The 27823-nt window shown below is 40.5% G+C and overlaps 57 non-coding genes across 57 annotated transcripts; all 57 read right to left on the reverse strand.

Annotated features, from left to right (window-relative positions):
* Nucleotides 1-392: 392 nt before the first annotated feature.
* Nucleotides 393-464, reverse strand: Trnaa-cgc (transfer RNA alanine (anticodon CGC)). The gene has a single exon. It is a non-coding gene; the product is annotated as a tRNA-Ala (tRNA).
* A 1560-nt stretch (nt 465-2024) lies between these two features.
* On the reverse strand, nt 2025-2096 carry Trnae-cuc (transfer RNA glutamic acid (anticodon CUC)). Its single transcript has one exon. It is a non-coding gene; the product is annotated as a tRNA-Glu (tRNA).
* A 527-nt stretch (nt 2097-2623) lies between these two features.
* Trnaa-cgc (transfer RNA alanine (anticodon CGC)) lies at nt 2624-2695 on the reverse strand. The gene has a single exon. It is a non-coding gene; the product is annotated as a tRNA-Ala (tRNA).
* A 1560-nt stretch (nt 2696-4255) lies between these two features.
* Trnae-cuc (transfer RNA glutamic acid (anticodon CUC)) lies at nt 4256-4327 on the reverse strand. Its single transcript has one exon. It is a non-coding gene; the product is annotated as a tRNA-Glu (tRNA).
* Nucleotides 4328-4854: 527 nt separating this feature from the next.
* Trnaa-cgc (transfer RNA alanine (anticodon CGC)) lies at nt 4855-4926 on the reverse strand. Its single transcript has one exon. It is a non-coding gene; the product is annotated as a tRNA-Ala (tRNA).
* A 182-nt stretch (nt 4927-5108) lies between these two features.
* Trnaa-ugc (transfer RNA alanine (anticodon UGC)) lies at nt 5109-5180 on the reverse strand. Its single transcript has one exon. It is a non-coding gene; the product is annotated as a tRNA-Ala (tRNA).
* A 389-nt stretch (nt 5181-5569) lies between these two features.
* Trnae-cuc (transfer RNA glutamic acid (anticodon CUC)) lies at nt 5570-5641 on the reverse strand. The gene has a single exon. It is a non-coding gene; the product is annotated as a tRNA-Glu (tRNA).
* A 527-nt stretch (nt 5642-6168) lies between these two features.
* Trnaa-cgc (transfer RNA alanine (anticodon CGC)) lies at nt 6169-6240 on the reverse strand. Its single transcript has one exon. It is a non-coding gene; the product is annotated as a tRNA-Ala (tRNA).
* A 182-nt stretch (nt 6241-6422) lies between these two features.
* On the reverse strand, nt 6423-6494 carry Trnaa-ugc (transfer RNA alanine (anticodon UGC)). The gene has a single exon. It is a non-coding gene; the product is annotated as a tRNA-Ala (tRNA).
* A 389-nt stretch (nt 6495-6883) lies between these two features.
* Nucleotides 6884-6955, reverse strand: Trnae-cuc (transfer RNA glutamic acid (anticodon CUC)). Its single transcript has one exon. It is a non-coding gene; the product is annotated as a tRNA-Glu (tRNA).
* A 527-nt stretch (nt 6956-7482) lies between these two features.
* Nucleotides 7483-7554, reverse strand: Trnaa-cgc (transfer RNA alanine (anticodon CGC)). The gene has a single exon. It is a non-coding gene; the product is annotated as a tRNA-Ala (tRNA).
* Nucleotides 7555-7736: 182 nt separating this feature from the next.
* Trnaa-ugc (transfer RNA alanine (anticodon UGC)) lies at nt 7737-7808 on the reverse strand. Its single transcript has one exon. It is a non-coding gene; the product is annotated as a tRNA-Ala (tRNA).
* Nucleotides 7809-8197: 389 nt separating this feature from the next.
* On the reverse strand, nt 8198-8269 carry Trnae-cuc (transfer RNA glutamic acid (anticodon CUC)). Its single transcript has one exon. It is a non-coding gene; the product is annotated as a tRNA-Glu (tRNA).
* Nucleotides 8270-8796: 527 nt separating this feature from the next.
* Nucleotides 8797-8868, reverse strand: Trnaa-cgc (transfer RNA alanine (anticodon CGC)). The gene has a single exon. It is a non-coding gene; the product is annotated as a tRNA-Ala (tRNA).
* Nucleotides 8869-9051: 183 nt separating this feature from the next.
* Trnaa-ugc (transfer RNA alanine (anticodon UGC)) lies at nt 9052-9123 on the reverse strand. Its single transcript has one exon. It is a non-coding gene; the product is annotated as a tRNA-Ala (tRNA).
* Nucleotides 9124-9512: 389 nt separating this feature from the next.
* Nucleotides 9513-9584, reverse strand: Trnae-cuc (transfer RNA glutamic acid (anticodon CUC)). The gene has a single exon. It is a non-coding gene; the product is annotated as a tRNA-Glu (tRNA).
* Nucleotides 9585-10111: 527 nt separating this feature from the next.
* Nucleotides 10112-10183, reverse strand: Trnaa-cgc (transfer RNA alanine (anticodon CGC)). The gene has a single exon. It is a non-coding gene; the product is annotated as a tRNA-Ala (tRNA).
* Nucleotides 10184-10366: 183 nt separating this feature from the next.
* On the reverse strand, nt 10367-10438 carry Trnaa-ugc (transfer RNA alanine (anticodon UGC)). The gene has a single exon. It is a non-coding gene; the product is annotated as a tRNA-Ala (tRNA).
* Nucleotides 10439-10827: 389 nt separating this feature from the next.
* On the reverse strand, nt 10828-10899 carry Trnae-cuc (transfer RNA glutamic acid (anticodon CUC)). The gene has a single exon. It is a non-coding gene; the product is annotated as a tRNA-Glu (tRNA).
* Nucleotides 10900-11426: 527 nt separating this feature from the next.
* Nucleotides 11427-11498, reverse strand: Trnaa-cgc (transfer RNA alanine (anticodon CGC)). Its single transcript has one exon. It is a non-coding gene; the product is annotated as a tRNA-Ala (tRNA).
* Nucleotides 11499-11680: 182 nt separating this feature from the next.
* Nucleotides 11681-11752, reverse strand: Trnaa-ugc (transfer RNA alanine (anticodon UGC)). The gene has a single exon. It is a non-coding gene; the product is annotated as a tRNA-Ala (tRNA).
* Nucleotides 11753-12141: 389 nt separating this feature from the next.
* On the reverse strand, nt 12142-12213 carry Trnae-cuc (transfer RNA glutamic acid (anticodon CUC)). The gene has a single exon. It is a non-coding gene; the product is annotated as a tRNA-Glu (tRNA).
* A 527-nt stretch (nt 12214-12740) lies between these two features.
* Trnaa-cgc (transfer RNA alanine (anticodon CGC)) lies at nt 12741-12812 on the reverse strand. Its single transcript has one exon. It is a non-coding gene; the product is annotated as a tRNA-Ala (tRNA).
* A 183-nt stretch (nt 12813-12995) lies between these two features.
* Nucleotides 12996-13067, reverse strand: Trnaa-ugc (transfer RNA alanine (anticodon UGC)). Its single transcript has one exon. It is a non-coding gene; the product is annotated as a tRNA-Ala (tRNA).
* A 389-nt stretch (nt 13068-13456) lies between these two features.
* Trnae-cuc (transfer RNA glutamic acid (anticodon CUC)) lies at nt 13457-13528 on the reverse strand. The gene has a single exon. It is a non-coding gene; the product is annotated as a tRNA-Glu (tRNA).
* A 527-nt stretch (nt 13529-14055) lies between these two features.
* Nucleotides 14056-14127, reverse strand: Trnaa-cgc (transfer RNA alanine (anticodon CGC)). Its single transcript has one exon. It is a non-coding gene; the product is annotated as a tRNA-Ala (tRNA).
* Nucleotides 14128-14309: 182 nt separating this feature from the next.
* On the reverse strand, nt 14310-14381 carry Trnaa-ugc (transfer RNA alanine (anticodon UGC)). Its single transcript has one exon. It is a non-coding gene; the product is annotated as a tRNA-Ala (tRNA).
* A 389-nt stretch (nt 14382-14770) lies between these two features.
* Trnae-cuc (transfer RNA glutamic acid (anticodon CUC)) lies at nt 14771-14842 on the reverse strand. The gene has a single exon. It is a non-coding gene; the product is annotated as a tRNA-Glu (tRNA).
* A 527-nt stretch (nt 14843-15369) lies between these two features.
* Trnaa-cgc (transfer RNA alanine (anticodon CGC)) lies at nt 15370-15441 on the reverse strand. Its single transcript has one exon. It is a non-coding gene; the product is annotated as a tRNA-Ala (tRNA).
* A 182-nt stretch (nt 15442-15623) lies between these two features.
* On the reverse strand, nt 15624-15695 carry Trnaa-ugc (transfer RNA alanine (anticodon UGC)). Its single transcript has one exon. It is a non-coding gene; the product is annotated as a tRNA-Ala (tRNA).
* A 389-nt stretch (nt 15696-16084) lies between these two features.
* Nucleotides 16085-16156, reverse strand: Trnae-cuc (transfer RNA glutamic acid (anticodon CUC)). The gene has a single exon. It is a non-coding gene; the product is annotated as a tRNA-Glu (tRNA).
* A 527-nt stretch (nt 16157-16683) lies between these two features.
* Trnaa-cgc (transfer RNA alanine (anticodon CGC)) lies at nt 16684-16755 on the reverse strand. The gene has a single exon. It is a non-coding gene; the product is annotated as a tRNA-Ala (tRNA).
* Nucleotides 16756-16937: 182 nt separating this feature from the next.
* On the reverse strand, nt 16938-17009 carry Trnaa-ugc (transfer RNA alanine (anticodon UGC)). Its single transcript has one exon. It is a non-coding gene; the product is annotated as a tRNA-Ala (tRNA).
* A 389-nt stretch (nt 17010-17398) lies between these two features.
* On the reverse strand, nt 17399-17470 carry Trnae-cuc (transfer RNA glutamic acid (anticodon CUC)). Its single transcript has one exon. It is a non-coding gene; the product is annotated as a tRNA-Glu (tRNA).
* A 527-nt stretch (nt 17471-17997) lies between these two features.
* Trnaa-cgc (transfer RNA alanine (anticodon CGC)) lies at nt 17998-18069 on the reverse strand. Its single transcript has one exon. It is a non-coding gene; the product is annotated as a tRNA-Ala (tRNA).
* A 182-nt stretch (nt 18070-18251) lies between these two features.
* Trnaa-ugc (transfer RNA alanine (anticodon UGC)) lies at nt 18252-18323 on the reverse strand. Its single transcript has one exon. It is a non-coding gene; the product is annotated as a tRNA-Ala (tRNA).
* Nucleotides 18324-18712: 389 nt separating this feature from the next.
* Nucleotides 18713-18784, reverse strand: Trnae-cuc (transfer RNA glutamic acid (anticodon CUC)). The gene has a single exon. It is a non-coding gene; the product is annotated as a tRNA-Glu (tRNA).
* Nucleotides 18785-19311: 527 nt separating this feature from the next.
* On the reverse strand, nt 19312-19383 carry Trnaa-cgc (transfer RNA alanine (anticodon CGC)). The gene has a single exon. It is a non-coding gene; the product is annotated as a tRNA-Ala (tRNA).
* A 182-nt stretch (nt 19384-19565) lies between these two features.
* Nucleotides 19566-19637, reverse strand: Trnaa-ugc (transfer RNA alanine (anticodon UGC)). Its single transcript has one exon. It is a non-coding gene; the product is annotated as a tRNA-Ala (tRNA).
* A 389-nt stretch (nt 19638-20026) lies between these two features.
* On the reverse strand, nt 20027-20098 carry Trnae-cuc (transfer RNA glutamic acid (anticodon CUC)). The gene has a single exon. It is a non-coding gene; the product is annotated as a tRNA-Glu (tRNA).
* Nucleotides 20099-20625: 527 nt separating this feature from the next.
* On the reverse strand, nt 20626-20697 carry Trnaa-cgc (transfer RNA alanine (anticodon CGC)). Its single transcript has one exon. It is a non-coding gene; the product is annotated as a tRNA-Ala (tRNA).
* A 182-nt stretch (nt 20698-20879) lies between these two features.
* Trnaa-ugc (transfer RNA alanine (anticodon UGC)) lies at nt 20880-20951 on the reverse strand. The gene has a single exon. It is a non-coding gene; the product is annotated as a tRNA-Ala (tRNA).
* A 389-nt stretch (nt 20952-21340) lies between these two features.
* Trnae-cuc (transfer RNA glutamic acid (anticodon CUC)) lies at nt 21341-21412 on the reverse strand. Its single transcript has one exon. It is a non-coding gene; the product is annotated as a tRNA-Glu (tRNA).
* Nucleotides 21413-21939: 527 nt separating this feature from the next.
* Nucleotides 21940-22011, reverse strand: Trnaa-cgc (transfer RNA alanine (anticodon CGC)). Its single transcript has one exon. It is a non-coding gene; the product is annotated as a tRNA-Ala (tRNA).
* A 182-nt stretch (nt 22012-22193) lies between these two features.
* Trnaa-ugc (transfer RNA alanine (anticodon UGC)) lies at nt 22194-22265 on the reverse strand. The gene has a single exon. It is a non-coding gene; the product is annotated as a tRNA-Ala (tRNA).
* Nucleotides 22266-22654: 389 nt separating this feature from the next.
* On the reverse strand, nt 22655-22726 carry Trnae-cuc (transfer RNA glutamic acid (anticodon CUC)). Its single transcript has one exon. It is a non-coding gene; the product is annotated as a tRNA-Glu (tRNA).
* Nucleotides 22727-23253: 527 nt separating this feature from the next.
* Trnaa-cgc (transfer RNA alanine (anticodon CGC)) lies at nt 23254-23325 on the reverse strand. The gene has a single exon. It is a non-coding gene; the product is annotated as a tRNA-Ala (tRNA).
* A 182-nt stretch (nt 23326-23507) lies between these two features.
* On the reverse strand, nt 23508-23579 carry Trnaa-ugc (transfer RNA alanine (anticodon UGC)). Its single transcript has one exon. It is a non-coding gene; the product is annotated as a tRNA-Ala (tRNA).
* A 389-nt stretch (nt 23580-23968) lies between these two features.
* Nucleotides 23969-24040, reverse strand: Trnae-cuc (transfer RNA glutamic acid (anticodon CUC)). Its single transcript has one exon. It is a non-coding gene; the product is annotated as a tRNA-Glu (tRNA).
* A 527-nt stretch (nt 24041-24567) lies between these two features.
* On the reverse strand, nt 24568-24639 carry Trnaa-cgc (transfer RNA alanine (anticodon CGC)). The gene has a single exon. It is a non-coding gene; the product is annotated as a tRNA-Ala (tRNA).
* Nucleotides 24640-24821: 182 nt separating this feature from the next.
* Nucleotides 24822-24893, reverse strand: Trnaa-ugc (transfer RNA alanine (anticodon UGC)). Its single transcript has one exon. It is a non-coding gene; the product is annotated as a tRNA-Ala (tRNA).
* Nucleotides 24894-25282: 389 nt separating this feature from the next.
* On the reverse strand, nt 25283-25354 carry Trnae-cuc (transfer RNA glutamic acid (anticodon CUC)). The gene has a single exon. It is a non-coding gene; the product is annotated as a tRNA-Glu (tRNA).
* Nucleotides 25355-25881: 527 nt separating this feature from the next.
* Trnaa-cgc (transfer RNA alanine (anticodon CGC)) lies at nt 25882-25953 on the reverse strand. The gene has a single exon. It is a non-coding gene; the product is annotated as a tRNA-Ala (tRNA).
* Nucleotides 25954-26135: 182 nt separating this feature from the next.
* Nucleotides 26136-26207, reverse strand: Trnaa-ugc (transfer RNA alanine (anticodon UGC)). The gene has a single exon. It is a non-coding gene; the product is annotated as a tRNA-Ala (tRNA).
* A 389-nt stretch (nt 26208-26596) lies between these two features.
* On the reverse strand, nt 26597-26668 carry Trnae-cuc (transfer RNA glutamic acid (anticodon CUC)). Its single transcript has one exon. It is a non-coding gene; the product is annotated as a tRNA-Glu (tRNA).
* Nucleotides 26669-27195: 527 nt separating this feature from the next.
* Nucleotides 27196-27267, reverse strand: Trnaa-cgc (transfer RNA alanine (anticodon CGC)). Its single transcript has one exon. It is a non-coding gene; the product is annotated as a tRNA-Ala (tRNA).
* A 182-nt stretch (nt 27268-27449) lies between these two features.
* Nucleotides 27450-27521, reverse strand: Trnaa-ugc (transfer RNA alanine (anticodon UGC)). Its single transcript has one exon. It is a non-coding gene; the product is annotated as a tRNA-Ala (tRNA).
* Nucleotides 27522-27823: the final 302 nt, after the last annotated feature.

Raw genomic sequence — 27823 nt, forward strand, 5'->3', positions numbered from 1 at the left:
CAAAAGGAAGCGAAATCACCGCGAATAGTCGCTACTGTCGACGCAACTCTATAAAACGCATTGTTTCAGGCTGGAATCATTAACATTAACATTCGATTTGTTCTGACTCACGATAAGTTATAATCCATTTAAAATTGAGACACAATTGTAAAACCTGTCGGGGAAAGGGAGTGTGGAATTAATTCGGCTTTGCCTGAAATGTTTGAGCGTGCATTTGAGACGTGCCTTTTAAGAAGAGTGATTTTGAAGTTTTAAGTCATCTGTGCCGATTGCGCTGTTCAAACAGCACTTATATTTCGTTGCGCTTTCTATGATTTTTAGGGCAAAGCAGCATTGTGTAGGCGAGATTACTTTGATTTCTCGATGCCGCTTTTGTCTGCGACCAAAAAATATGGAGATGCCGGGGATCGAACCCGGGGCCTTTCACATGCGAAGCGAACGCTCTACCACTGAGCTACATCCCCGTCCCTGGATTTTCATCAATATTTCCTTTTCAATTCCGCCTTTTACCGCAGGACAAGTGTTCATGTAGATGTCCTAAGAGAGGTCGGAGATGCTCTCCTATGTTTTACTGTGCATTTTCACTTGACCGTGCACGAAAGACATAATTTAATTGGATTCAATTACATTGACAAAAAATTAGGAGTGGAGATGCCGGGGATCGAACCCGGGGCCTTTCACATGCAAAGCGAACGCTCTTTTTTTTTTTTTTTATCTTTATTATAATCAACATTCATATATACATATCACAGTTTCAGTTACACAAAAGTGAAAACATTGTCAATAGTTATTGTCCTTTCTCTGAAACAAATCACATTTGAAACATTATTTATATAGCGTGAAATATTTGTCACGAACATATAAGTGTCTGATAATTTACTTTCGAGTCTCATATTTATATACATATACATATCATTTTCTATAGAAAAATATCATATCCCTATACTTATATTCAATCTCTATCTAATCTACCATTCAGCTCATACATTCACAATTATAAGAAAGCTTACACAGAATACAATGAAAGAATCACAAAGTTACGTGTTTATACAGTCTTATTGTCCGACATATGACACAAAATGTTACAATCAAAATAATAATTCGCACAGGGCTGGTCTCCATTCCACTACGCAAAAAAAAATCGAAAGTATTAAATCTTAGGGCAGTTATCAGCAATAATAAGACAAACAAACAACATAACAATATAATTATCATTAATCAGCTAAAACTTTTTCTCTCATTTTCTCACCGAAACATACCAACTTTCTCACAATAAAAACAAATTACAAAATATCAATAAAAAAGTTACAGTTTTTTAATTTTTACAATTTTTTCTATCTTCAATATTCCGTCATTCACTGCATCATTCATTAATGGTGTTGTTCGTACATCTTGAAAGTCCTCGGTTACCACTTTGTTAAACCTAAGGTACTCAGGTTCCCCTGGAACGAGAAGTTCCAACCTTTCACGGCCCATTCGCAACAATATCAGACGTCCTCTTTCCGTTTTTCCTATCAAAATGTCCAAACCATTCCGGCTTGTTTTCAAAACGATTTTACTTAAAATTCCACTTTCTGGTACGATTCTATTATGTTCTTTCGAAAAACGAACGCTCTACCACTGAGCTACATCCCCTTCACAACGATAGAACATTAAATTTAAGTAGTGTATTTTCATACCATGTATACACATGCCACTCTGATTATTAAAATAGTCTTGCACCAAGACGAGATGGTTATCTTTATGTCTCTAACAGTTGTATTGGGATTGAAATGTGTTGAGCAAGTACATTTGTAATTCATTTTCATGTACTGAACCATCAATCAGTCGGCCGCGTTATATATTGAGCTGAAGAAAGACATATATAAAGTATCGGTTGTAAAAGGAAATCATATAGTATATACTATGCACGATAGGACAAACGTATATCGTTTCTTTCATTGACCACGTACACATAACAGTTGTTTGAAGCATATACCGTTATTAATATCAATATCGATCCGGAGAAAAGGCGCAAAAATATCTTCCCAGACGGGGAATCGAACCCCGGCCGCCGCGGTGAGAGCGCGGAATCCTAACCACTAGACTACCTGGGACTTACTCATAGTGGGGTAACTTAACACATATAAAGAGCAACAAAAACAGCAATCGAGCCTTTTTGTACGTTACAACGTCACTGGGAATGTCGACTGGCGTTAGATAGACTATAGAATGCAAATAACGTAAGACTGCAAAAGGAAGCGAAATCACCGCGAATAGTCGCTACTGTCGACGCAACTCTATAAAACGCATTGTTTCAGGCTGGAATCATTAACATTAACATTCGATTTGTTCTGACTCACGATAAGTTATAATCCATTTAAAATTGAGACACAATTGTAAAACCTGTCGGGGAAAGGGAGTGTGGAATTAATTCGGCTTTGCCTGAAATGTTTGAGCGTGCATTTGAGACGTGCCTTTTAAGAAGAGTGATTTTGAAGTTTTAAGTCATCTGTGCCGATTGCGCTGTTCAAACAGCACTTATATTTCGTTGCGCTTTCTATGATTTTTAGGGCAAAGCAGCATTGTGTAGGCGAGATTACTTTGATTTCTCGATGCCGCTTTTGTCTGCGACCAAAAAATATGGAGATGCCGGGGATCGAACCCGGGGCCTTTCACATGCGAAGCGAACGCTCTACCACTGAGCTACATCCCCGTCCCTGGATTTTCATCAATATTTCCTTTTCAATTCCGCCTTTTACCGCAGGACAAGTGTTCATGTAGATGTCCTAAGAGAGGTCGGAGATGCTCTCCTATGTTTTACTGTGCATTTTCACTTGACCGTGCACGAAAGACATAATTTAATTGGATTCAATTACATTGACAAAAAATTAGGAGTGGAGATGCCGGGGATCGAACCCGGGGCCTTTCACATGCAAAGCGAACGCTCTTTTTTTTTTTTTTTATCTTTATTATAATCAACATTCATATATACATATCACAGTTTCAGTTACACAAAAGTGAAAACATTGTCAATAGTTATTGTCCTTTCTCTGAAACAAATCACATTTGAAACATTATTTATATAGCGTGAAATATTTGTCACGAACATATAAGTGTCTGATAATTTACTTTCGAGTCTCATATTTATATACATATACATATCATTTTCTATAGAAAAATATCATATCCCTATACTTATATTCAATCTCTATCTAATCTACCATTCAGCTCATACATTCACAATTATAAGAAAGCTTACACAGAATACAATGAAAGAATCACAAAGTTACGTGTTTATACAGTCTTATTGTCCGACATATGACACAAAATGTTACAATCAAAATAATAATTCGCACAGGGCTGGTCTCCATTCCACTACGCAAAAAAAAATCGAAAGTATTAAATCTTAGGGCAGTTATCAGCAATAATAAGACAAACAAACAACATAACAATATAATTATCATTAATCAGCTAAAACTTTTTCTCTCATTTTCTCACCGAAACATACCAACTTTCTCACAATAAAAACAAATTACAAAATATCAATAAAAAAGTTACAGTTTTTTAATTTTTACAATTTTTTCTATCTTCAATATTCCGTCATTCACTGCATCATTCATTAATGGTGTTGTTCGTACATCTTGAAAGTCCTCGGTTACCACTTTGTTAAACCTAAGGTACTCAGGTTCCCCTGGAACGAGAAGTTCCAACCTTTCACGGCCCATTCGCAACAATATCAGACGTCCTCTTTCCGTTTTTCCTATCAAAATGTCCAAACCATTCCGGCTTGTTTTCAAAACGATTTTACTTAAAATTCCACTTTCTGGTACGATTCTATTATGTTCTTTCGAAAAACGAACGCTCTACCACTGAGCTACATCCCCTTCACAACGATAGAACATTAAATTTAAGTAGTGTATTTTCATACCATGTATACACATGCCACTCTGATTATTAAAATAGTCTTGCACCAAGACGAGATGGTTATCTTTATGTCTCTAACAGTTGTATTGGGATTGAAATGTGTTGAGCAAGTACATTTGTAATTCATTTTCATGTACTGAACCATCAATCAGTCGGCCGCGTTATATATTGAGCTGAAGAAAGACATATATAAAGTATCGGTTGTAAAAGGAAATCATATAGTATATACTATGCACGATAGGACAAACGTATATCGTTTCTTTCATTGACCACGTACACATAACAGTTGTTTGAAGCATATACCGTTATTAATATCAATATCGATCCGGAGAAAAGGCGCAAAAATATCTTCCCAGACGGGGAATCGAACCCCGGCCGCCGCGGTGAGAGCGCGGAATCCTAACCACTAGACTACCTGGGACTTACTCATAGTGGGGTAACTTAACACATATAAAGAGCAACAAAAACAGCAATCGAGCCTTTTTGTACGTTACAACGTCACTGGGAATGTCGACTGGCGTTAGATAGACTATAGAATGCAAATAACGTAAGACTGCAAAAGGAAGCGAAATCACCGCGAATAGTCGCTACTGTCGACGCAACTCTATAAAACGCATTGTTTCAGGCTGGAATCATTAACATTAACATTCGATTTGTTCTGACTCACGATAAGTTATAATCCATTTAAAATTGAGACACAATTGTAAAACCTGTCGGGGAAAGGGAGTGTGGAATTAATTCGGCTTTGCCTGAAATGTTTGAGCGTGCATTTGAGACGTGCCTTTTAAGAAGAGTGATTTTGAAGTTTTAAGTCATCTGTGCCGATTGCGCTGTTCAAACAGCACTTATATTTCGTTGCGCTTTCTATGATTTTTAGGGCAAAGCAGCATTGTGTAGGCGAGATTACTTTGATTTCTCGATGCCGCTTTTGTCTGCGACCAAAAAATATGGAGATGCCGGGGATCGAACCCGGGGCCTTTCACATGCGAAGCGAACGCTCTACCACTGAGCTACATCCCCGTCCCTGGATTTTCATCAATATTTCCTTTTCAATTCCGCCTTTTACCGCAGGACAAGTGTTCATGTAGATGTCCTAAGAGAGGTCGGAGATGCTCTCCTATGTTTTACTGTGCATTTTCACTTGACCGTGCACGAAAGACATAATTTAATTGGATTCAATTACATTGACAAAAAATTAGGAGTGGAGATGCCGGGGATCGAACCCGGGGCCTTTCACATGCAAAGCGAACGCTCTACCACTGAGCTACATCCCCTTCACAACGATAGAACATTAAATTTAAGTAGTGTATTTTCATACCATGTATACACATGCCACTCTGATTATTAAAATAGTCTTGCACCAAGACGAGATGGTTATCTTTATGTCTCTAACAGTTGTATTGGGATTGAAATGTGTTGAGCAAGTACATTTGTAATTCATTTTCATGTACTGAACCATCAATCAGTCGGCCGCGTTATATATTGAGCTGAAGAAAGACATATATAAAGTATCGGTTGTAAAAGGAAATCATATAGTATATACTATGCACGATAGGACAAACGTATATCGTTTCTTTCATTGACCACGTACACATAACAGTTGTTTGAAGCATATACCGTTATTAATATCAATATCGATCCGGAGAAAAGGCGCAAAAATATCTTCCCAGACGGGGAATCGAACCCCGGCCGCCGCGGTGAGAGCGCGGAATCCTAACCACTAGACTACCTGGGACTTACTCATAGTGGGGTAACTTAACACATATAAAGAGCAACAAAAACAGCAATCGAGCCTTTTTGTACGTTACAACGTCACTGGGAATGTCGACTGGCGTTAGATAGACTATAGAATGCAAATAACGTAAGACTGCAAAAGGAAGCGAAATCACCGCGAATAGTCGCTACTGTCGACGCAACTCTATAAAACGCATTGTTTCAGGCTGGAATCATTAACATTAACATTCGATTTGTTCTGACTCACGATAAGTTATAATCCATTTAAAATTGAGACACAATTGTAAAACCTGTCGGGGAAAGGGAGTGTGGAATTAATTCGGCTTTGCCTGAAATGTTTGAGCGTGCATTTGAGACGTGCCTTTTAAGAAGAGTGATTTTGAAGTTTTAAGTCATCTGTGCCGATTGCGCTGTTCAAACAGCACTTATATTTCGTTGCGCTTTCTATGATTTTTAGGGCAAAGCAGCATTGTGTAGGCGAGATTACTTTGATTTCTCGATGCCGCTTTTGTCTGCGACCAAAAAATATGGAGATGCCGGGGATCGAACCCGGGGCCTTTCACATGCGAAGCGAACGCTCTACCACTGAGCTACATCCCCGTCCCTGGATTTTCATCAATATTTCCTTTTCAATTCCGCCTTTTACCGCAGGACAAGTGTTCATGTAGATGTCCTAAGAGAGGTCGGAGATGCTCTCCTATGTTTTACTGTGCATTTTCACTTGACCGTGCACGAAAGACATAATTTAATTGGATTCAATTACATTGACAAAAAATTAGGAGTGGAGATGCCGGGGATCGAACCCGGGGCCTTTCACATGCAAAGCGAACGCTCTACCACTGAGCTACATCCCCTTCACAACGATAGAACATTAAATTTAAGTAGTGTATTTTCATACCATGTATACACATGCCACTCTGATTATTAAAATAGTCTTGCACCAAGACGAGATGGTTATCTTTATGTCTCTAACAGTTGTATTGGGATTGAAATGTGTTGAGCAAGTACATTTGTAATTCATTTTCATGTACTGAACCATCAATCAGTCGGCCGCGTTATATATTGAGCTGAAGAAAGACATATATAAAGTATCGGTTGTAAAAGGAAATCATATAGTATATACTATGCACGATAGGACAAACGTATATCGTTTCTTTCATTGACCACGTACACATAACAGTTGTTTGAAGCATATACCGTTATTAATATCAATATCGATCCGGAGAAAAGGCGCAAAAATATCTTCCCAGACGGGGAATCGAACCCCGGCCGCCGCGGTGAGAGCGCGGAATCCTAACCACTAGACTACCTGGGACTTACTCATAGTGGGGTAACTTAACACATATAAAGAGCAACAAAAACAGCAATCGAGCCTTTTTGTACGTTACAACGTCACTGGGAATGTCGACTGGCGTTAGATAGACTATAGAATGCAAATAACGTAAGACTGCAAAAGGAAGCGAAATCACCGCGAATAGTCGCTACTGTCGACGCAACTCTATAAAACGCATTGTTTCAGGCTGGAATCATTAACATTAACATTCGATTTGTTCTGACTCACGATAAGTTATAATCCATTTAAAATTGAGACACAATTGTAAAACCTGTCGGGGAAAGGGAGTGTGGAATTAATTCGGCTTTGCCTGAAATGTTTGAGCGTGCATTTGAGACGTGCCTTTTAAGAAGAGTGATTTTGAAGTTTTAAGTCATCTGTGCCGATTGCGCTGTTCAAACAGCACTTATATTTCGTTGCGCTTTCTATGATTTTTAGGGCAAAGCAGCATTGTGTAGGCGAGATTACTTTGATTTCTCGATGCCGCTTTTGTCTGCGACCAAAAAATATGGAGATGCCGGGGATCGAACCCGGGGCCTTTCACATGCGAAGCGAACGCTCTACCACTGAGCTACATCCCCGTCCCTGGATTTTCATCAATATTTCCTTTTCAATTCCGCCTTTTACCGCAGGACAAGTGTTCATGTAGATGTCCTAAGAGAGGTCGGAGATGCTCTCCTATGTTTTACTGTGCATTTTCACTTGACCGTGCACGAAAGACATAATTTAATTGGATTCAATTACATTGACAAAAAATTAGGAGTGGAGATGCCGGGGATCGAACCCGGGGCCTTTCACATGCAAAGCGAACGCTCTACCACTGAGCTACATCCCCTTCACAACGATAGAACATTAAATTTAAGTAGTGTATTTTCATACCATGTATACACATGCCACTCTGATTATTAAAATAGTCTTGCACCAAGACGAGATGGTTATCTTTATGTCTCTAACAGTTGTATTGGGATTGAAATGTGTTGAGCAAGTACATTTGTAATTCATTTTCATGTACTGAACCATCAATCAGTCGGCCGCGTTATATATTGAGCTGAAGAAAGACATATATAAAGTATCGGTTGTAAAAGGAAATCATATAGTATATACTATGCACGATAGGACAAACGTATATCGTTTCTTTCATTGACCACGTACACATAACAGTTGTTTGAAGCATATACCGTTATTAATATCAATATCGATCCGGAGAAAAGGCGCAAAAATATCTTCCCAGACGGGGAATCGAACCCCGGCCGCCGCGGTGAGAGCGCGGAATCCTAACCACTAGACTACCTGGGACTTACTCATAGTGGGGTAACTTAACACATATAAAGAGCAACAAAAACAGCAATCGAGCCTTTTTGTACGTTACAACGTCACTGGGAATGTCGACTGGCGTTAGATAGACTATAGAATGCAAATAACGTAAGACTGCAAAAGGAAGCGAAATCACCGCGAATAGTCGCTACTGTCGACGCAACTCTATAAAACGCATTGTTTCAGGCTGGAATCATTAACATTAACATTCGATTTGTTCTGACTCACGATAAGTTATAATCCATTTAAAATTGAGACACAATTGTAAAACCTGTCGGGGAAAGGGAGTGTGGAATTAATTCGGCTTTGCCTGAAATGTTTGAGCGTGCATTTGAGACGTGCCTTTTAAGAAGAGTGATTTTGAAGTTTTAAGTCATCTGTGCCGATTGCGCTGTTCAAACAGCACTTATATTTCGTTGCGCTTTCTATGATTTTTAGGGCAAAGCAGCATTGTGTAGGCGAGATTACTTTGATTTCTCGATGCCGCTTTTGTCTGCGACCAAAAAATATGGAGATGCCGGGGATCGAACCCGGGGCCTTTCACATGCGAAGCGAACGCTCTACCACTGAGCTACATCCCCGTCCCTGGATTTTCATCAATATTTCCTTTTCAATTCCGCCTTTTACCGCAGGACAAGTGTTCATGTAGATGTCCTAAGAGAGGTCGGAGATGCTCTCCTATGTTTTACTGTGCATTTTCACTTGACCGTGCACGAAAGACATAATTTAATTGGATTCAATTACATTGACAAAAAAATTAGGAGTGGAGATGCCGGGGATCGAACCCGGGGCCTTTCACATGCAAAGCGAACGCTCTACCACTGAGCTACATCCCCTTCACAACGATAGAACATTAAATTTAAGTAGTGTATTTTCATACCATGTATACACATGCCACTCTGGTTATTAAAATAGTCTTGCACCAAGACGAGATGGTTATCTTTATGTCTCTAACAGTTGTATTGGGATTGAAATGTGTTGAGCAAGTACATTTGTAATTCATTTTCATGTACTGAACCATCAATCAGTCGGCCGCGTTATATATTGAGCTGAAGAAAGACATATATAAAGTATCGGTTGTAAAAGGAAATCATATAGTATATACTATGCACGATAGGACAAACGTATATCGTTTCTTTCATTGACCACGTACACATAACAGTTGTTTGAAGCATATACCGTTATTAATATCAATATCGATCCGGAGAAAAGGCGCAAAAATATCTTCCCAGACGGGGAATCGAACCCCGGCCGCCGCGGTGAGAGCGCGGAATCCTAACCACTAGACTACCTGGGACTTAATCATAGTGGGGTAACTTAACACATATAAAGAGCAACAAAAACAGCAATCGAGCCTTTTTGTACGTTACAACGTCACTGGGAATGTCGACTGGCGTTAGATAGACTATAGAATGCAAATAACGTAAGACTGCAAAAGGAAGCGAAATCACCGCGAATAGTCGCTACTGTCGACGCAACTCTATAAAACGCATTGTTTCAGGCTGGAATCATTAACATTAACATTCGATTTGTTCTGACTCACGATAAGTTATAATCCATTTAAAATTGAGACACAATTGTAAAACCTGTCGGGGAAAGGGAGTGTGGAATTAATTCGGCTTTGCCTGAAATGTTTGAGCGTGCATTTGAGACGTGCCTTTTAAGAAGAGTGATTTTGAAGTTTTAAGTCATCTGTGCCGATTGCGCTGTTCAAACAGCACTTATATTTCGTTGCGCTTTCTATGATTTTTAGGGCAAAGCAGCATTGTGTAGGCGAGATTACTTTGATTTCTCGATGCCGCTTTTGTCTGCGACCAAAAAATATGGAGATGCCGGGGATCGAACCCGGGGCCTTTCACATGCGAAGCGAACGCTCTACCACTGAGCTACATCCCCGTCCCTGGATTTTCATCAATATTTCCTTTTCAATTCCGCCTTTTACCGCAGGACAAGTGTTCATGTAGATGTCCTAAGAGAGGTCGGAGATGCTCTCCTATGTTTTACTGTGCATTTTCACTTGACCGTGCACGAAAGACATAATTTAATTGGATTCAATTACATTGACAAAAAAATTAGGAGTGGAGATGCCGGGGATCGAACCCGGGGCCTTTCACATGCAAAGCGAACGCTCTACCACTGAGCTACATCCCCTTCACAACGATAGAACATTAAATTTAAGTAGTGTATTTTCATACCATGTATACACATGCCACTCTGGTTATTAAAATAGTCTTGCACCAAGACGAGATGGTTATCTTTATGTCTCTAACAGTTGTATTGGGATTGAAATGTGTTGAGCAAGTACATTTGTAATTCATTTTCATGTACTGAACCATCAATCAGTCGGCCGCGTTATATATTGAGCTGAAGAAAGACATATATAAAGTATCGGTTGTAAAAGGAAATCATATAGTATATACTATGCACGATAGGACAAACGTATATCGTTTCTTTCATTGACCACGTACACATAACAGTTGTTTGAAGCATATACCGTTATTAATATCAATATCGATCCGGAGAAAAGGCGCAAAAATATCTTCCCAGACGGGGAATCGAACCCCGGCCGCCGCGGTGAGAGCGCGGAATCCTAACCACTAGACTACCTGGGACTTACTCATAGTGGGGTAACTTAACACATATAAAGAGCAACAAAAACAGCAATCGAGCCTTTTTGTACGTTACAACGTCACTGGGAATGTCGACTGGCGTTAGATAGACTATAGAATGCAAATAACGTAAGACTGCAAAAGGAAGCGAAATCACCGCGAATAGTCGCTACTGTCGACGCAACTCTATAAAACGCATTGTTTCAGGCTGGAATCATTAACATTAACATTCGATTTGTTCTGACTCACGATAAGTTATAATCCATTTAAAATTGAGACACAATTGTAAAACCTGTCGGGGAAAGGGAGTGTGGAATTAATTCGGCTTTGTCTGAAATGTTTGAGCGTGCATTTGAGACGTGCCTTTTAAGAAGAGTGATTTTGAAGTTTTAAGTCATCTGTGCCGATTGCGCTGTTCAAACAGCACTTATATTTCGTTGCGCTTTCTATGATTTTTAGGGCAAAGCAGCATTGTGTAGGCGAGATTACTTTGATTTCTCGATGCCGCTTTTGTCTGCGACCAAAAAATATGGAGATGCCGGGGATCGAACCCGGGGCCTTTCACATGCGAAGCGAACGCTCTACCACTGAGCTACATCCCCGTCCCTGGATTTTCATCAATATTTCCTTTTCAATTCCGCCTTTTACCGCAGGACAAGTGTTCATGTAGATGTCCTAAGAGAGGTCGGAGATGCTCTCCTATGTTTTACTGTGCATTTTCACTTGACCGTGCACGAAAGACATAATTTAATTGGATTCAATTACATTGACAAAAAATTAGGAGTGGAGATGCCGGGGATCGAACCCGGGGCCTTTCACATGCAAAGCGAACGCTCTACCACTGAGCTACATCCCCTTCACAACGATAGAACATTAAATTTAAGTAGTGTATTTTCATACCATGTATACACATGCCACTCTGATTATTAAAATAGTCTTGCACCAAGACGAGATGGTTATCTTTATGTCTCTAACAGTTGTATTGGGATTGAAATGTGTTGAGCAAGTACATTTGTAATTCATTTTCATGTACTGAACCATCAATCAGTCGGCCGCGTTATATATTGAGCTGAAGAAAGACATATATAAAGTATCGGTTGTAAAAGGAAATCATATAGTATATACTATGCACGATAGGACAAACGTATATCGTTTCTTTCATTGACCACGTACACATAACAGTTGTTTGAAGCATATACCGTTATTAATATCAATATCGATCCGGAGAAAAGGCGCAAAAATATCTTCCCAGACGGGGAATCGAACCCCGGCCGCCGCGGTGAGAGCGCGGAATCCTAACCACTAGACTACCTGGGACTTACTCATAGTGGGGTAACTTAACACATATAAAGAGCAACAAAAACAGCAATCGAGCCTTTTTGTACGTTACAACGTCACTGGGAATGTCGACTGGCGTTAGATAGACTATAGAATGCAAATAACGTAAGACTGCAAAAGGAAGCGAAATCACCGCGAATAGTCGCTACTGTCGACGCAACTCTATAAAACGCATTGTTTCAGGCTGGAATCATTAACATTAACATTCGATTTGTTCTGACTCACGATAAGTTATAATCCATTTAAAATTGAGACACAATTGTAAAACCTGTCGGGGAAAGGGAGTGTGGAATTAATTCGGCTTTGCCTGAAATGTTTGAGCGTGCATTTGAGACGTGCCTTTTAAGAAGAGTGATTTTGAAGTTTTAAGTCATCTGTGCCGATTGCGCTGTTCAAACAGCACTTATATTTCGTTGCGCTTTCTATGATTTTTAGGGCAAAGCAGCATTGTGTAGGCGAGATTACTTTGATTTCTCGATGCCGCTTTTGTCTGCGACCAAAAAATATGGAGATGCCGGGGATCGAACCCGGGGCCTTTCACATGCGAAGCGAACGCTCTACCACTGAGCTACATCCCCGTCCCTGGATTTTCATCAATATTTCCTTTTCAATTCCGCCTTTTACCGCAGGACAAGTGTTCATGTAGATGTCCTAAGAGAGGTCGGAGATGCTCTCCTATGTTTTACTGTGCATTTTCACTTGACCGTGCACGAAAGACATAATTTAATTGGATTCAATTACATTGACAAAAAAATTAGGAGTGGAGATGCCGGGGATCGAACCCGGGGCCTTTCACATGCAAAGCGAACGCTCTACCACTGAGCTACATCCCCTTCACAACGATAGAACATTAAATTTAAGTAGTGTATTTTCATACCATGTATACACATGCCACTCTGGTTATTAAAATAGTCTTGCACCAAGACGAGATGGTTATCTTTATGTCTCTAACAGTTGTATTGGGATTGAAATGTGTTGAGCAAGTACATTTGTAATTCATTTTCATGTACTGAACCATCAATCAGTCGGCCGCGTTATATATTGAGCTGAAGAAAGACATATATAAAGTATCGGTTGTAAAAGGAAATCATATAGTATATACTATGCACGATAGGACAAACGTATATCGTTTCTTTCATTGACCACGTACACATAACAGTTGTTTGAAGCATATACCGTTATTAATATCAATATCGATCCGGAGAAAAGGCGCAAAAATATCTTCCCAGACGGGGAATCGAACCCCGGCCGCCGCGGTGAGAGCGCGGAATCCTAACCACTAGACTACCTGGGACTTACTCATAGTGGGGTAACTTAACACATATAAAGAGCAACAAAAACAGCAATCGAGCCTTTTTGTACGTTACAACGTCACTGGGAATGTCGACTGGCGTTAGATAGACTATAGAATGCAAATAACGTAAGACTGCAAAAGGAAGCGAAATCACCGCGAATAGTCGCTACTGTCGACGCAACTCTATAAAACGCATTGTTTCAGGCTGGAATCATTAACATTAACATTCGATTTGTTCTGACTCACGATAAGTTATAATCCATTTAAAATTGAGACACAATTGTAAAACCTGTCGGGGAAAGGGAGTGTGGAATTAATTCGGCTTTGTCTGAAATGTTTGAGCGTGCATTTGAGACGTGCCTTTTAAGAAGAGTGATTTTGAAGTTTTAAGTCATCTGTGCCGATTGCGCTGTTCAAACAGCACTTATATTTCGTTGCGCTTTCTATGATTTTTAGGGCAAAGCAGCATTGTGTAGGCGAGATTACTTTGATTTCTCGATGCCGCTTTTGTCTGCGACCAAAAAATATGGAGATGCCGGGGATCGAACCCGGGGCCTTTCACATGCGAAGCGAACGCTCTACCACTGAGCTACATCCCCGTCCCTGGATTTTCATCAATATTTCCTTTTCAATTCCGCCTTTTACCGCAGGACAAGTGTTCATGTAGATGTCCTAAGAGAGGTCGGAGATGCTCTCCTATGTTTTACTGTGCATTTTCACTTGACCGTGCACGAAAGACATAATTTAATTGGATTCAATTACATTGACAAAAAATTAGGAGTGGAGATGCCGGGGATCGAACCCGGGGCCTTTCACATGCAAAGCGAACGCTCTACCACTGAGCTACATCCCCTTCACAACGATAGAACATTAAATTTAAGTAGTGTATTTTCATACCATGTATACACATGCCACTCTGATTATTAAAATAGTCTTGCACCAAGACGAGATGGTTATCTTTATGTCTCTAACAGTTGTATTGGGATTGAAATGTGTTGAGCAAGTACATTTGTAATTCATTTTCATGTACTGAACCATCAATCAGTCGGCCGCGTTATATATTGAGCTGAAGAAAGACATATATAAAGTATCGGTTGTAAAAGGAAATCATATAGTATATACTATGCACGATAGGACAAACGTATATCGTTTCTTTCATTGACCACGTACACATAACAGTTGTTTGAAGCATATACCGTTATTAATATCAATATCGATCCGGAGAAAAGGCGCAAAAATATCTTCCCAGACGGGGAATCGAACCCCGGCCGCCGCGGTGAGAGCGCGGAATCCTAACCACTAGACTACCTGGGACTTACTCATAGTGGGGTAACTTAACACATATAAAGAGCAACAAAAACAGCAATCGAGCCTTTTTGTACGTTACAACGTCACTGGGAATGTCGACTGGCGTTAGATAGACTATAGAATGCAAATAACGTAAGACTGCAAAAGGAAGCGAAATCACCGCGAATAGTCGCTACTGTCGACGCAACTCTATAAAACGCATTGTTTCAGGCTGGAATCATTAACATTAACATTCGATTTGTTCTGACTCACGATAAGTTATAATCCATTTAAAATTGAGACACAATTGTAAAACCTGTCGGGGAAAGGGAGTGTGGAATTAATTCGGCTTTGCCTGAAATGTTTGAGCGTGCATTTGAGACGTGCCTTTTAAGAAGAGTGATTTTGAAGTTTTAAGTCATCTGTGCCGATTGCGCTGTTCAAACAGCACTTATATTTCGTTGCGCTTTCTATGATTTTTAGGGCAAAGCAGCATTGTGTAGGCGAGATTACTTTGATTTCTCGATGCCGCTTTTGTCTGCGACCAAAAAATATGGAGATGCCGGGGATCGAACCCGGGGCCTTTCACATGCGAAGCGAACGCTCTACCACTGAGCTACATCCCCGTCCCTGGATTTTCATCAATATTTCCTTTTCAATTCCGCCTTTTACCGCAGGACAAGTGTTCATGTAGATGTCCTAAGAGAGGTCGGAGATGCTCTCCTATGTTTTACTGTGCATTTTCACTTGACCGTGCACGAAAGACATAATTTAATTGGATTCAATTACATTGACAAAAAATTAGGAGTGGAGATGCCGGGGATCGAACCCGGGGCCTTTCACATGCAAAGCGAACGCTCTACCACTGAGCTACATCCCCTTCACAACGATAGAACATTAAATTTAAGTAGTGTATTTTCATACCATGTATACACATGCCACTCTGATTATTAAAATAGTCTTGCACCAAGACGAGATGGTTATCTTTATGTCTCTAACAGTTGTATTGGGATTGAAATGTGTTGAGCAAGTACATTTGTAATTCATTTTCATGTACTGAACCATCAATCAGTCGGCCGCGTTATATATTGAGCTGAAGAAAGACATATATAAAGTATCGGTTGTAAAAGGAAATCATATAGTATATACTATGCACGATAGGACAAACGTATATCGTTTCTTTCATTGACCACGTACACATAACAGTTGTTTGAAGCATATACCGTTATTAATATCAATATCGATCCGGAGAAAAGGCGCAAAAATATCTTCCCAGACGGGGAATCGAACCCCGGCCGCCGCGGTGAGAGCGCGGAATCCTAACCACTAGACTACCTGGGACTTACTCATAGTGGGGTAACTTAACACATATAAAGAGCAACAAAAACAGCAATCGAGCCTTTTTGTACGTTACAACGTCACTGGGAATGTCGACTGGCGTTAGATAGACTATAGAATGCAAATAACGTAAGACTGCAAAAGGAAGCGAAATCACCGCGAATAGTCGCTACTGTCGACGCAACTCTATAAAACGCATTGTTTCAGGCTGGAATCATTAACATTAACATTCGATTTGTTCTGACTCACGATAAGTTATAATCCATTTAAAATTGAGACACAATTGTAAAACCTGTCGGGGAAAGGGAGTGTGGAATTAATTCGGCTTTGCCTGAAATGTTTGAGCGTGCATTTGAGACGTGCCTTTTAAGAAGAGTGATTTTGAAGTTTTAAGTCATCTGTGCCGATTGCGCTGTTCAAACAGCACTTATATTTCGTTGCGCTTTCTATGATTTTTAGGGCAAAGCAGCATTGTGTAGGCGAGATTACTTTGATTTCTCGATGCCGCTTTTGTCTGCGACCAAAAAATATGGAGATGCCGGGGATCGAACCCGGGGCCTTTCACATGCGAAGCGAACGCTCTACCACTGAGCTACATCCCCGTCCCTGGATTTTCATCAATATTTCCTTTTCAATTCCGCCTTTTACCGCAGGACAAGTGTTCATGTAGATGTCCTAAGAGAGGTCGGAGATGCTCTCCTATGTTTTACTGTGCATTTTCACTTGACCGTGCACGAAAGACATAATTTAATTGGATTCAATTACATTGACAAAAAATTAGGAGTGGAGATGCCGGGGATCGAACCCGGGGCCTTTCACATGCAAAGCGAACGCTCTACCACTGAGCTACATCCCCTTCACAACGATAGAACATTAAATTTAAGTAGTGTATTTTCATACCATGTATACACATGCCACTCTGATTATTAAAATAGTCTTGCACCAAGACGAGATGGTTATCTTTATGTCTCTAACAGTTGTATTGGGATTGAAATGTGTTGAGCAAGTACATTTGTAATTCATTTTCATGTACTGAACCATCAATCAGTCGGCCGCGTTATATATTGAGCTGAAGAAAGACATATATAAAGTATCGGTTGTAAAAGGAAATCATATAGTATATACTATGCACGATAGGACAAACGTATATCGTTTCTTTCATTGACCACGTACACATAACAGTTGTTTGAAGCATATACCGTTATTAATATCAATATCGATCCGGAGAAAAGGCGCAAAAATATCTTCCCAGACGGGGAATCGAACCCCGGCCGCCGCGGTGAGAGCGCGGAATCCTAACCACTAGACTACCTGGGACTTACTCATAGTGGGGTAACTTAACACATATAAAGAGCAACAAAAACAGCAATCGAGCCTTTTTGTACGTTACAACGTCACTGGGAATGTCGACTGGCGTTAGATAGACTATAGAATGCAAATAACGTAAGACTGCAAAAGGAAGCGAAATCACCGCGAATAGTCGCTACTGTCGACGCAACTCTATAAAACGCATTGTTTCAGGCTGGAATCATTAACATTAACATTCGATTTGTTCTGACTCACGATAAGTTATAATCCATTTAAAATTGAGACACAATTGTAAAACCTGTCGGGGAAAGGGAGTGTGGAATTAATTCGGCTTTGCCTGAAATGTTTGAGCGTGCATTTGAGACGTGCCTTTTAAGAAGAGTGATTTTGAAGTTTTAAGTCATCTGTGCCGATTGCGCTGTTCAAACAGCACTTATATTTCGTTGCGCTTTCTATGATTTTTAGGGCAAAGCAGCATTGTGTAGGCGAGATTACTTTGATTTCTCGATGCCGCTTTTGTCTGCGACCAAAAAATATGGAGATGCCGGGGATCGAACCCGGGGCCTTTCACATGCGAAGCGAACGCTCTACCACTGAGCTACATCCCCGTCCCTGGATTTTCATCAATATTTCCTTTTCAATTCCGCCTTTTACCGCAGGACAAGTGTTCATGTAGATGTCCTAAGAGAGGTCGGAGATGCTCTCCTATGTTTTACTGTGCATTTTCACTTGACCGTGCACGAAAGACATAATTTAATTGGATTCAATTACATTGACAAAAAATTAGGAGTGGAGATGCCGGGGATCGAACCCGGGGCCTTTCACATGCAAAGCGAACGCTCTACCACTGAGCTACATCCCCTTCACAACGATAGAACATTAAATTTAAGTAGTGTATTTTCATACCATGTATACACATGCCACTCTGATTATTAAAATAGTCTTGCACCAAGACGAGATGGTTATCTTTATGTCTCTAACAGTTGTATTGGGATTGAAATGTGTTGAGCAAGTACATTTGTAATTCATTTTCATGTACTGAACCATCAATCAGTCGGCCGCGTTATATATTGAGCTGAAGAAAGACATATATAAAGTATCGGTTGTAAAAGGAAATCATATAGTATATACTATGCACGATAGGACAAACGTATATCGTTTCTTTCATTGACCACGTACACATAACAGTTGTTTGAAGCATATACCGTTATTAATATCAATATCGATCCGGAGAAAAGGCGCAAAAATATCTTCCCAGACGGGGAATCGAACCCCGGCCGCCGCGGTGAGAGCGCGGAATCCTAACCACTAGACTACCTGGGACTTACTCATAGTGGGGTAACTTAACACATATAAAGAGCAACAAAAACAGCAATCGAGCCTTTTTGTACGTTACAACGTCACTGGGAATGTCGACTGGCGTTAGATAGACTATAGAATGCAAATAACGTAAGACTGCAAAAGGAAGCGAAATCACCGCGAATAGTCGCTACTGTCGACGCAACTCTATAAAACGCATTGTTTCAGGCTGGAATCATTAACATTAACATTCGATTTGTTCTGACTCACGATAAGTTATAATCCATTTAAAATTGAGACACAATTGTAAAACCTGTCGGGGAAAGGGAGTGTGGAATTAATTCGGCTTTGCCTGAAATGTTTGAGCGTGCATTTGAGACGTGCCTTTTAAGAAGAGTGATTTTGAAGTTTTAAGTCATCTGTGCCGATTGCGCTGTTCAAACAGCACTTATATTTCGTTGCGCTTTCTATGATTTTTAGGGCAAAGCAGCATTGTGTAGGCGAGATTACTTTGATTTCTCGATGCCGCTTTTGTCTGCGACCAAAAAATATGGAGATGCCGGGGATCGAACCCGGGGCCTTTCACATGCGAAGCGAACGCTCTACCACTGAGCTACATCCCCGTCCCTGGATTTTCATCAATATTTCCTTTTCAATTCCGCCTTTTACCGCAGGACAAGTGTTCATGTAGATGTCCTAAGAGAGGTCGGAGATGCTCTCCTATGTTTTACTGTGCATTTTCACTTGACCGTGCACGAAAGACATAATTTAATTGGATTCAATTACATTGACAAAAAATTAGGAGTGGAGATGCCGGGGATCGAACCCGGGGCCTTTCACATGCAAAGCGAACGCTCTACCACTGAGCTACATCCCCTTCACAACGATAGAACATTAAATTTAAGTAGTGTATTTTCATACCATGTATACACATGCCACTCTGATTATTAAAATAGTCTTGCACCAAGACGAGATGGTTATCTTTATGTCTCTAACAGTTGTATTGGGATTGAAATGTGTTGAGCAAGTACATTTGTAATTCATTTTCATGTACTGAACCATCAATCAGTCGACCGCGTTATATATTGAGCTGAAGAAAGACATATATAAAGTATCGGTTGTAAAAGGAAATCATATAGTATATACTATGCACGATAGGACAAACGTATATCGTTTCTTTCATTGACCACGTACACATAACAGTTGTTTGAAGCATATACCGTTATTAATATCAATATCGATCCGGAGAAAAGGCGCAAAAATATCTTCCCAGACGGGGAATCGAACCCCGGCCGCCGCGGTGAGAGCGCGGAATCCTAACCACTAGACTACCTGGGACTTACTCATAGTGGGGTAACTTAACACATATAAAGAGCAACAAAAACAGCAATCGAGCCTTTTTGTACGTTACAACGTCACTGGGAATGTCGACTGGCGTTAGATAGACTATAGAATGCAAATAACGTAAGACTGCAAAAGGAAGCGAAATCACCGCGAATAGTCGCTACTGTCGACGCAACTCTATAAAACGCATTGTTTCAGGCTGGAATCATTAACATTAACATTCGATTTGTTCTGACTCACGATAAGTTATAATCCATTTAAAATTGAGACACAATTGTAAAACCTGTCGGGGAAAGGGAGTGTGGAATTAATTCGGCTTTGCCTGAAATGTTTGAGCGTGCATTTGAGACGTGCCTTTTAAGAAGAGTGATTTTGAAGTTTTAAGTCATCTGTGCCGATTGCGCTGTTCAAACAGCACTTATATTTCGTTGCGCTTTCTATGATTTTTAGGGCAAAGCAGCATTGTGTAGGCGAGATTACTTTGATTTCTCGATGCCGCTTTTGTCTGCGACCAAAAAATATGGAGATGCCGGGGATCGAACCCGGGGCCTTTCACATGCGAAGCGAACGCTCTACCACTGAGCTACATCCCCGTCCCTGGATTTTCATCAATATTTCCTTTTCAATTCCGCCTTTTACCGCAGGACAAGTGTTCATGTAGATGTCCTAAGAGAGGTCGGAGATGCTCTCCTATGTTTTACTGTGCATTTTCACTTGACCGTGCACGAAAGACATAATTTAATTGGATTCAATTACATTGACAAAAAATTAGGAGTGGAGATGCCGGGGATCGAACCCGGGGCCTTTCACATGCAAAGCGAACGCTCTACCACTGAGCTACATCCCCTTCACAACGATAGAACATTAAATTTAAGTAGTGTATTTTCATACCATGTATACACATGCCACTCTGATTATTAAAATAGTCTTGCACCAAGACGAGATGGTTATCTTTATGTCTCTAACAGTTGTATTGGGATTGAAATGTGTTGAGCAAGTACATTTGTAATTCATTTTCATGTACTGAACCATCAATCAGTCGGCCGCGTTATATATTGAGCTGAAGAAAGACATATATAAAGTATCGGTTGTAAAAGGAAATCATATAGTATATACTATGCACGATAGGACAAACGTATATCGTTTCTTTCATTGACCACGTACACATAACAGTTGTTTGAAGCATATACCGTTATTAATATCAATATCGATCCGGAGAAAAGGCGCAAAAATATCTTCCCAGACGGGGAATCGAACCCCGGCCGCCGCGGTGAGAGCGCGGAATCCTAACCACTAGACTACCTGGGACTTACTCATAGTGGGGTAACTTAACACATATAAAGAGCAACAAAAACAGCAATCGAGCCTTTTTGTACGTTACAACGTCACTGGGAATGTCGACTGGCGTTAGATAGACTATAGAATGCAAATAACGTAAGACTGCAAAAGGAAGCGAAATCACCGCGAATAGTCGCTACTGTCGACGCAACTCTATAAAACGCATTGTTTCAGGCTGGAATCATTAACATTAACATTCGATTTGTTCTGACTCACGATAAGTTATAATCCATTTAAAATTGAGACACAATTGTAAAACCTGTCGGGGAAAGGGAGTGTGGAATTAATTCGGCTTTGCCTGAAATGTTTGAGCGTGCATTTGAGACGTGCCTTTTAAGAAGAGTGATTTTGAAGTTTTAAGTCATCTGTGCCGATTGCGCTGTTCAAACAGCACTTATATTTCGTTGCGCTTTCTATGATTTTTAGGGCAAAGCAGCATTGTGTAGGCGAGATTACTTTGATTTCTCGATGCCGCTTTTGTCTGCGACCAAAAAATATGGAGATGCCGGGGATCGAACCCGGGGCCTTTCACATGCGAAGCGAACGCTCTACCACTGAGCTACATCCCCGTCCCTGGATTTTCATCAATATTTCCTTTTCAATTCCGCCTTTTACCGCAGGACAAGTGTTCATGTAGATGTCCTAAGAGAGGTCGGAGATGCTCTCCTATGTTTTACTGTGCATTTTCACTTGACCGTGCACGAAAGACATAATTTAATTGGATTCAATTACATTGACAAAAAATTAGGAGTGGAGATGCCGGGGATCGAACCCGGGGCCTTTCACATGCAAAGCGAACGCTCTACCACTGAGCTACATCCCCTTCACAACGATAGAACATTAAATTTAAGTAGTGTATTTTCATACCATGTATACACATGCCACTCTGATTATTAAAATAGTCTTGCACCAAGACGAGATGGTTATCTTTATGTCTCTAACAGTTGTATTGGGATTGAAATGTGTTGAGCAAGTACATTTGTAATTCATTTTCATGTACTGAACCATCAATCAGTCGACCGCGTTATATATTGAGCTGAAGAAAGACATATATAAAGTATCGGTTGTAAAAGGAAATCATATAGTATATACTATGCACGATAGGACAAACGTATATCGTTTCTTTCATTGACCACGTACACATAACAGTTGTTTGAAGCATATACCGTTATTAATATCAATATCGATCCGGAGAAAAGGCGCAAAAATATCTTCCCAGACGGGGAATCGAACCCCGGCCGCCGCGGTGAGTGCGCGGAATCCTAACCACTAGACTACCTGGGACTTACTCATAGTGGGGTAACTTAACACATATAAAGAGCAACAAAAACAGCAATCGAGCCTTTTTGTACGTTACAACGTCACTGGGAATGTCGACTGGCGTTAGATAGACTATAGAATGCAAATAACGTAAGACTGCAAAAGGAAGCGAAATCACCGCGAATAGTCGCTACTGTCGACGCAACTCTATAAAACGCATTGTTTCAGGCTGGAATCATTAACATTAACATTCGATTTGTTCTGACTCACGATAAGTTATAATCCATTTAAAATTGAGACACAATTGTAAAACCTGTCGGGGAAAGGGAGTGTGGAATTAATTCGGCTTTGCCTGAAATGTTTGAGCGTGCATTTGAGACGTGCCTTTTAAGAAGAGTGATTTTGAAGTTTTAAGTCATCTGTGCCGATTGCGCTGTTCAAACAGCACTTATATTTCGTTGCGCTTTCTATGATTTTTAGGGCAAAGCAGCATTGTGTAGGCGAGATTACTTTGATTTCTCGATGCCGCTTTTGTCTGCGACCAAAAAATATGGAGATGCCGGGGATCGAACCCGGGGCCTTTCACATGCGAAGCGAACGCTCTACCACTGAGCTACATCCCCGTCCCTGGATTTTCATCAATATTTCCTTTTCAATTCCGCCTTTTACCGCAGGACAAGTGTTCATGTAGATGTCCTAAGAGAGGTCGGAGATGCTCTCCTATGTTTTACTGTGCATTTTCACTTGACCGTGCACGAAAGACATAATTTAATTGGATTCAATTACATTGACAAAAAATTAGGAGTGGAGATGCCGGGGATCGAACCCGGGGCCTTTCACATGCAAAGCGAACGCTCTACCACTGAGCTACATCCCCTTCACAACGATAGAACATTAAATTTAAGTAGTGTATTTTCATACCATGTATACACATGCCACTCTGATTATTAAAATAGTCTTGCACCAAGACGAGATGGTTATCTTTATGTCTCTAACAGTTGTATTGGGATTGAAATGTGTTGAGCAAGTACATTTGTAATTCATTTTCATGTACTGAACCATCAATCAGTCGGCCGCGTTATATATTGAGCTGAAGAAAGACATATATAAAGTATCGGTTGTAAAAGGAAATCATATAGTATATACTATGCACGATAGGACAAACGTATATCGTTTCTTTCATTGACCACGTACACATAACAGTTGTTTGAAGCATATACCGTTATTAATATCAATATCGATCCGGAGAAAAGGCGCAAAAATATCTTCCCAGACGGGGAATCGAACCCCGGCCGCCGCGGTGAGAGCGCGGAATCCTAACCACTAGACTACCTGGGACTTACTCATAGTGGGGTAACTTAACACATATAAAGAGCAACAAAAACAGCAATCGAGCCTTTTTGTACGTTACAACGTCACTGGGAATGTCGACTGGCGTTAGATAGACTATAGAATGCAAATAACGTAAGACTGCAAAAGGAAGCGAAATCACCGCGAATAGTCGCTACTGTCGACGCAACTCTATAAAACGCATTGTTTCAGGCTGGAATCATTAACATTAACATTCGATTTGTTCTGACTCACGATAAGTTATAATCCATTTAAAATTGAGACACAATTGTAAAACCTGTCGGGGAAAGGGAGTGTGGAATTAATTCGGCTTTGCCTGAAATGTTTGAGCGTGCATTTGAGACGTGCCTTTTAAGAAGAGTGATTTTGAAGTTTTAAGTCATCTGTGCCGATTGCGCTGTTCAAACAGCACTTATATTTCGTTGCGCTTTCTATGATTTTTAGGGCAAAGCAGCATTGTGTAGGCGAGATTACTTTGATTTCTCGATGCCGCTTTTGTCTGCGACCAAAAAATATGGAGATGCCGGGGATCGAACCCGGGGCCTTTCACATGCGAAGCGAACGCTCTACCACTGAGCTACATCCCCGTCCCTGGATTTTCATCAATATTTCCTTTTCAATTCCGCCTTTTACCGCAGGACAAGTGTTCATGTAGATGTCCTAAGAGAGGTCGGAGATGCTCTCCTATGTTTTACTGTGCATTTTCACTTGACCGTGCACGAAAGACATAATTTAATTGGATTCAATTACATTGACAAAAAATTAGGAGTGGAGATGCCGGGGATCGAACCCGGGGCCTTTCACATGCAAAGCGAACGCTCTACCACTGAGCTACATCCCCTTCACAACGATAGAACATTAAATTTAAGTAGTGTATTTTCATACCATGTATACACATGCCACTCTGATTATTAAAATAGTCTTGCACCAAGACGAGATGGTTATCTTTATGTCTCTAACAGTTGTATTGGGATTGAAATGTGTTGAGCAAGTACATTTGTAATTCATTTTCATGTACTGAACCATCAATCAGTCGGCCGCGTTATATATTGAGCTGAAGAAAGACATATATAAAGTATCGGTTGTAAAAGGAAATCATATAGTATATACTATGCACGATAGGACAAACGTATATCGTTTCTTTCATTGACCACGTACACATAACAGTTGTTTGAAGCATATACCGTTATTAATATCAATATCGATCCGGAGAAAAGGCGCAAAAATATCTTCCCAGACGGGGAATCGAACCCCGGCCGCCGCGGTGAGAGCGCGGAATCCTAACCACTAGACTACCTGGGACTTACTCATAGTGGGGTAACTTAACACATATAAAGAGCAACAAAAACAGCAATCGAGCCTTTTTGTACGTTACAACGTCACTGGGAATGTCGACTGGCGTTAGATAGACTATAGAATGCAAATAACGTAAGACTGCAAAAGGAAGCGAAATCACCGCGAATAGTCGCTACTGTCGACGCAACTCTATAAAACGCATTGTTTCAGGCTGGAATCATTAACATTAACATTCGATTTGTTCTGACTCACGATAAGTTATAATCCATTTAAAATTGAGACACAATTGTAAAACCTGTCGGGGAAAGGGAGTGTGGAATTAATTCGGCTTTGCCTGAAATGTTTGAGCGTGCATTTGAGACGTGCCTTTTAAGAAGAGTGATTTTGAAGTTTTAAGTCATCTGTGCCGATTGCGCTGTTCAAACAGCACTTATATTTCGTTGCGCTTTCTATGATTTTTAGGGCAAAGCAGCATTGTGTAGGCGAGATTACTTTGATTTCTCGATGCCGCTTTTGTCTGCGACCAAAAAATATGGAGATGCCGGGGATCGAACCCGGGGCCTTTCACATGCGAAGCGAACGCTCTACCACTGAGCTACATCCCCGTCCCTGGATTTTCATCAATATTTCCTTTTCAATTCCGCCTTTTACCGCAGGACAAGTGTTCATGTAGATGTCCTAAGAGAGGTCGGAGATGCTCTCCTATGTTTTACTGTGCATTTTCACTTGACCGTGCACGAAAGACATAATTTAATTGGATTCAATTACATTGACAAAAAATTAGGAGTGGAGATGCCGGGGATCGAACCCGGGGCCTTTCACATGCAAAGCGAACGCTCTACCACTGAGCTACATCCCCTTCACAACGATAGAACATTAAATTTAAGTAGTGTATTTTCATACCATGTATACACATGCCACTCTGATTATTAAAATAGTCTTGCACCAAGACGAGATGGTTATCTTTATGTCTCTAACAGTTGTATTGGGATTGAAATGTGTTGAGCAAGTACATTTGTAATTCATTTTCATGTACTGAACCATCAATCAGTCGACCGCGTTATATATTGAGCTGAAGAAAGACATATATAAAGTATCGGTTGTAAAAGGAAATCATATAGTATATACTATGCACGATAGGACAAACGTATATCGTTTCTTTCATTGACCACGTACACATAACAGTTGTTTGAAGCATATACCGTTATTAATATCAATATCGATCCGGAGAAAAGGCGCAAAAATATCTTCCCAGACGGGGAATCGAACCCCGGCCGCCGCGGTGAGAGCGCGGAATCCTAACCACTAGACTACCTGGGACTTACTCATAGTGGGGTAACTTAACACATATAAAGAGCAACAAAAACAGCAATCGAGCCTTTTTGTACGTTACAACGTCACTGGGAATGTCGACTGGCGTTAGATAGACTATAGAATGCAAATAACGTAAGACTGCAAAAGGAAGCGAAATCACCGCGAATAGTCGCTACTGTCGACGCAACTCTATAAAACGCATTGTTTCAGGCTGGAATCATTAACATTAACATTCGATTTGTTCTGACTCACGATAAGTTATAATCCATTTAAAATTGAGACACAATTGTAAAACCTGTCGGGGAAAGGGAGTGTGGAATTAATTCGGCTTTGCCTGAAATGTTTGAGCGTGCATTTGAGACGTGCCTTTTAAGAAGAGTGATTTTGAAGTTTTAAGTCATCTGTGCCGATTGCGCTGTTCAAACAGCACTTATATTTCGTTGCGCTTTCTATGATTTTTAGGGCAAAGCAGCATTGTGTAGGCGAGATTACTTTGATTTCTCGATGCCGCTTTTGTCTGCGACCAAAAAATATGGAGATGCCGGGGATCGAACCCGGGGCCTTTCACATGCGAAGCGAACGCTCTACCACTGAGCTACATCCCCGTCCCTGGATTTTCATCAATATTTCCTTTTCAATTCCGCCTTTTACCGCAGGACAAGTGTTCATGTAGATGTCCTAAGAGAGGTCGGAGATGCTCTCCTATGTTTTACTGTGCATTTTCACTTGACCGTGCACGAAAGACATAATTTAATTGGATTCAATTACATTGACAAAAAATTAGGAGTGGAGATGCCGGGGATCGAACCCGGGGCCTTTCACATGCAAAGCGAACGCTCTACCACTGAGCTACATCCCCTTCACAACGATAGAACATTAAATTTAAGTAGTGTATTTTCATACCATGTATACACATGCCACTCTGATTATTAAAATAGTCTTGCACCAAGACGAGATGGTTATCTTTATGTCTCTAACAGTTGTATTGGGATTGAAATGTGTTGAGCAAGTACATTTGTAATTCATTTTCATGTACTGAACCATCAATCAGTCGGCCGCGTTATATATTGAGCTGAAGAAAGACATATATAAAGTATCGGTTGTAAAAGGAAATCATATAGTATATACTATGCACGATAGGACAAACGTATATCGTTTCTT

This window comes from Mytilus trossulus, chromosome 2 (assembly GCF_036588685.1).
Source record: "Mytilus trossulus isolate FHL-02 chromosome 2, PNRI_Mtr1.1.1.hap1, whole genome shotgun sequence".
NCBI classification, from domain to species: Eukaryota; Metazoa; Mollusca; class Bivalvia; order Mytilida; family Mytilidae; genus Mytilus; species Mytilus trossulus.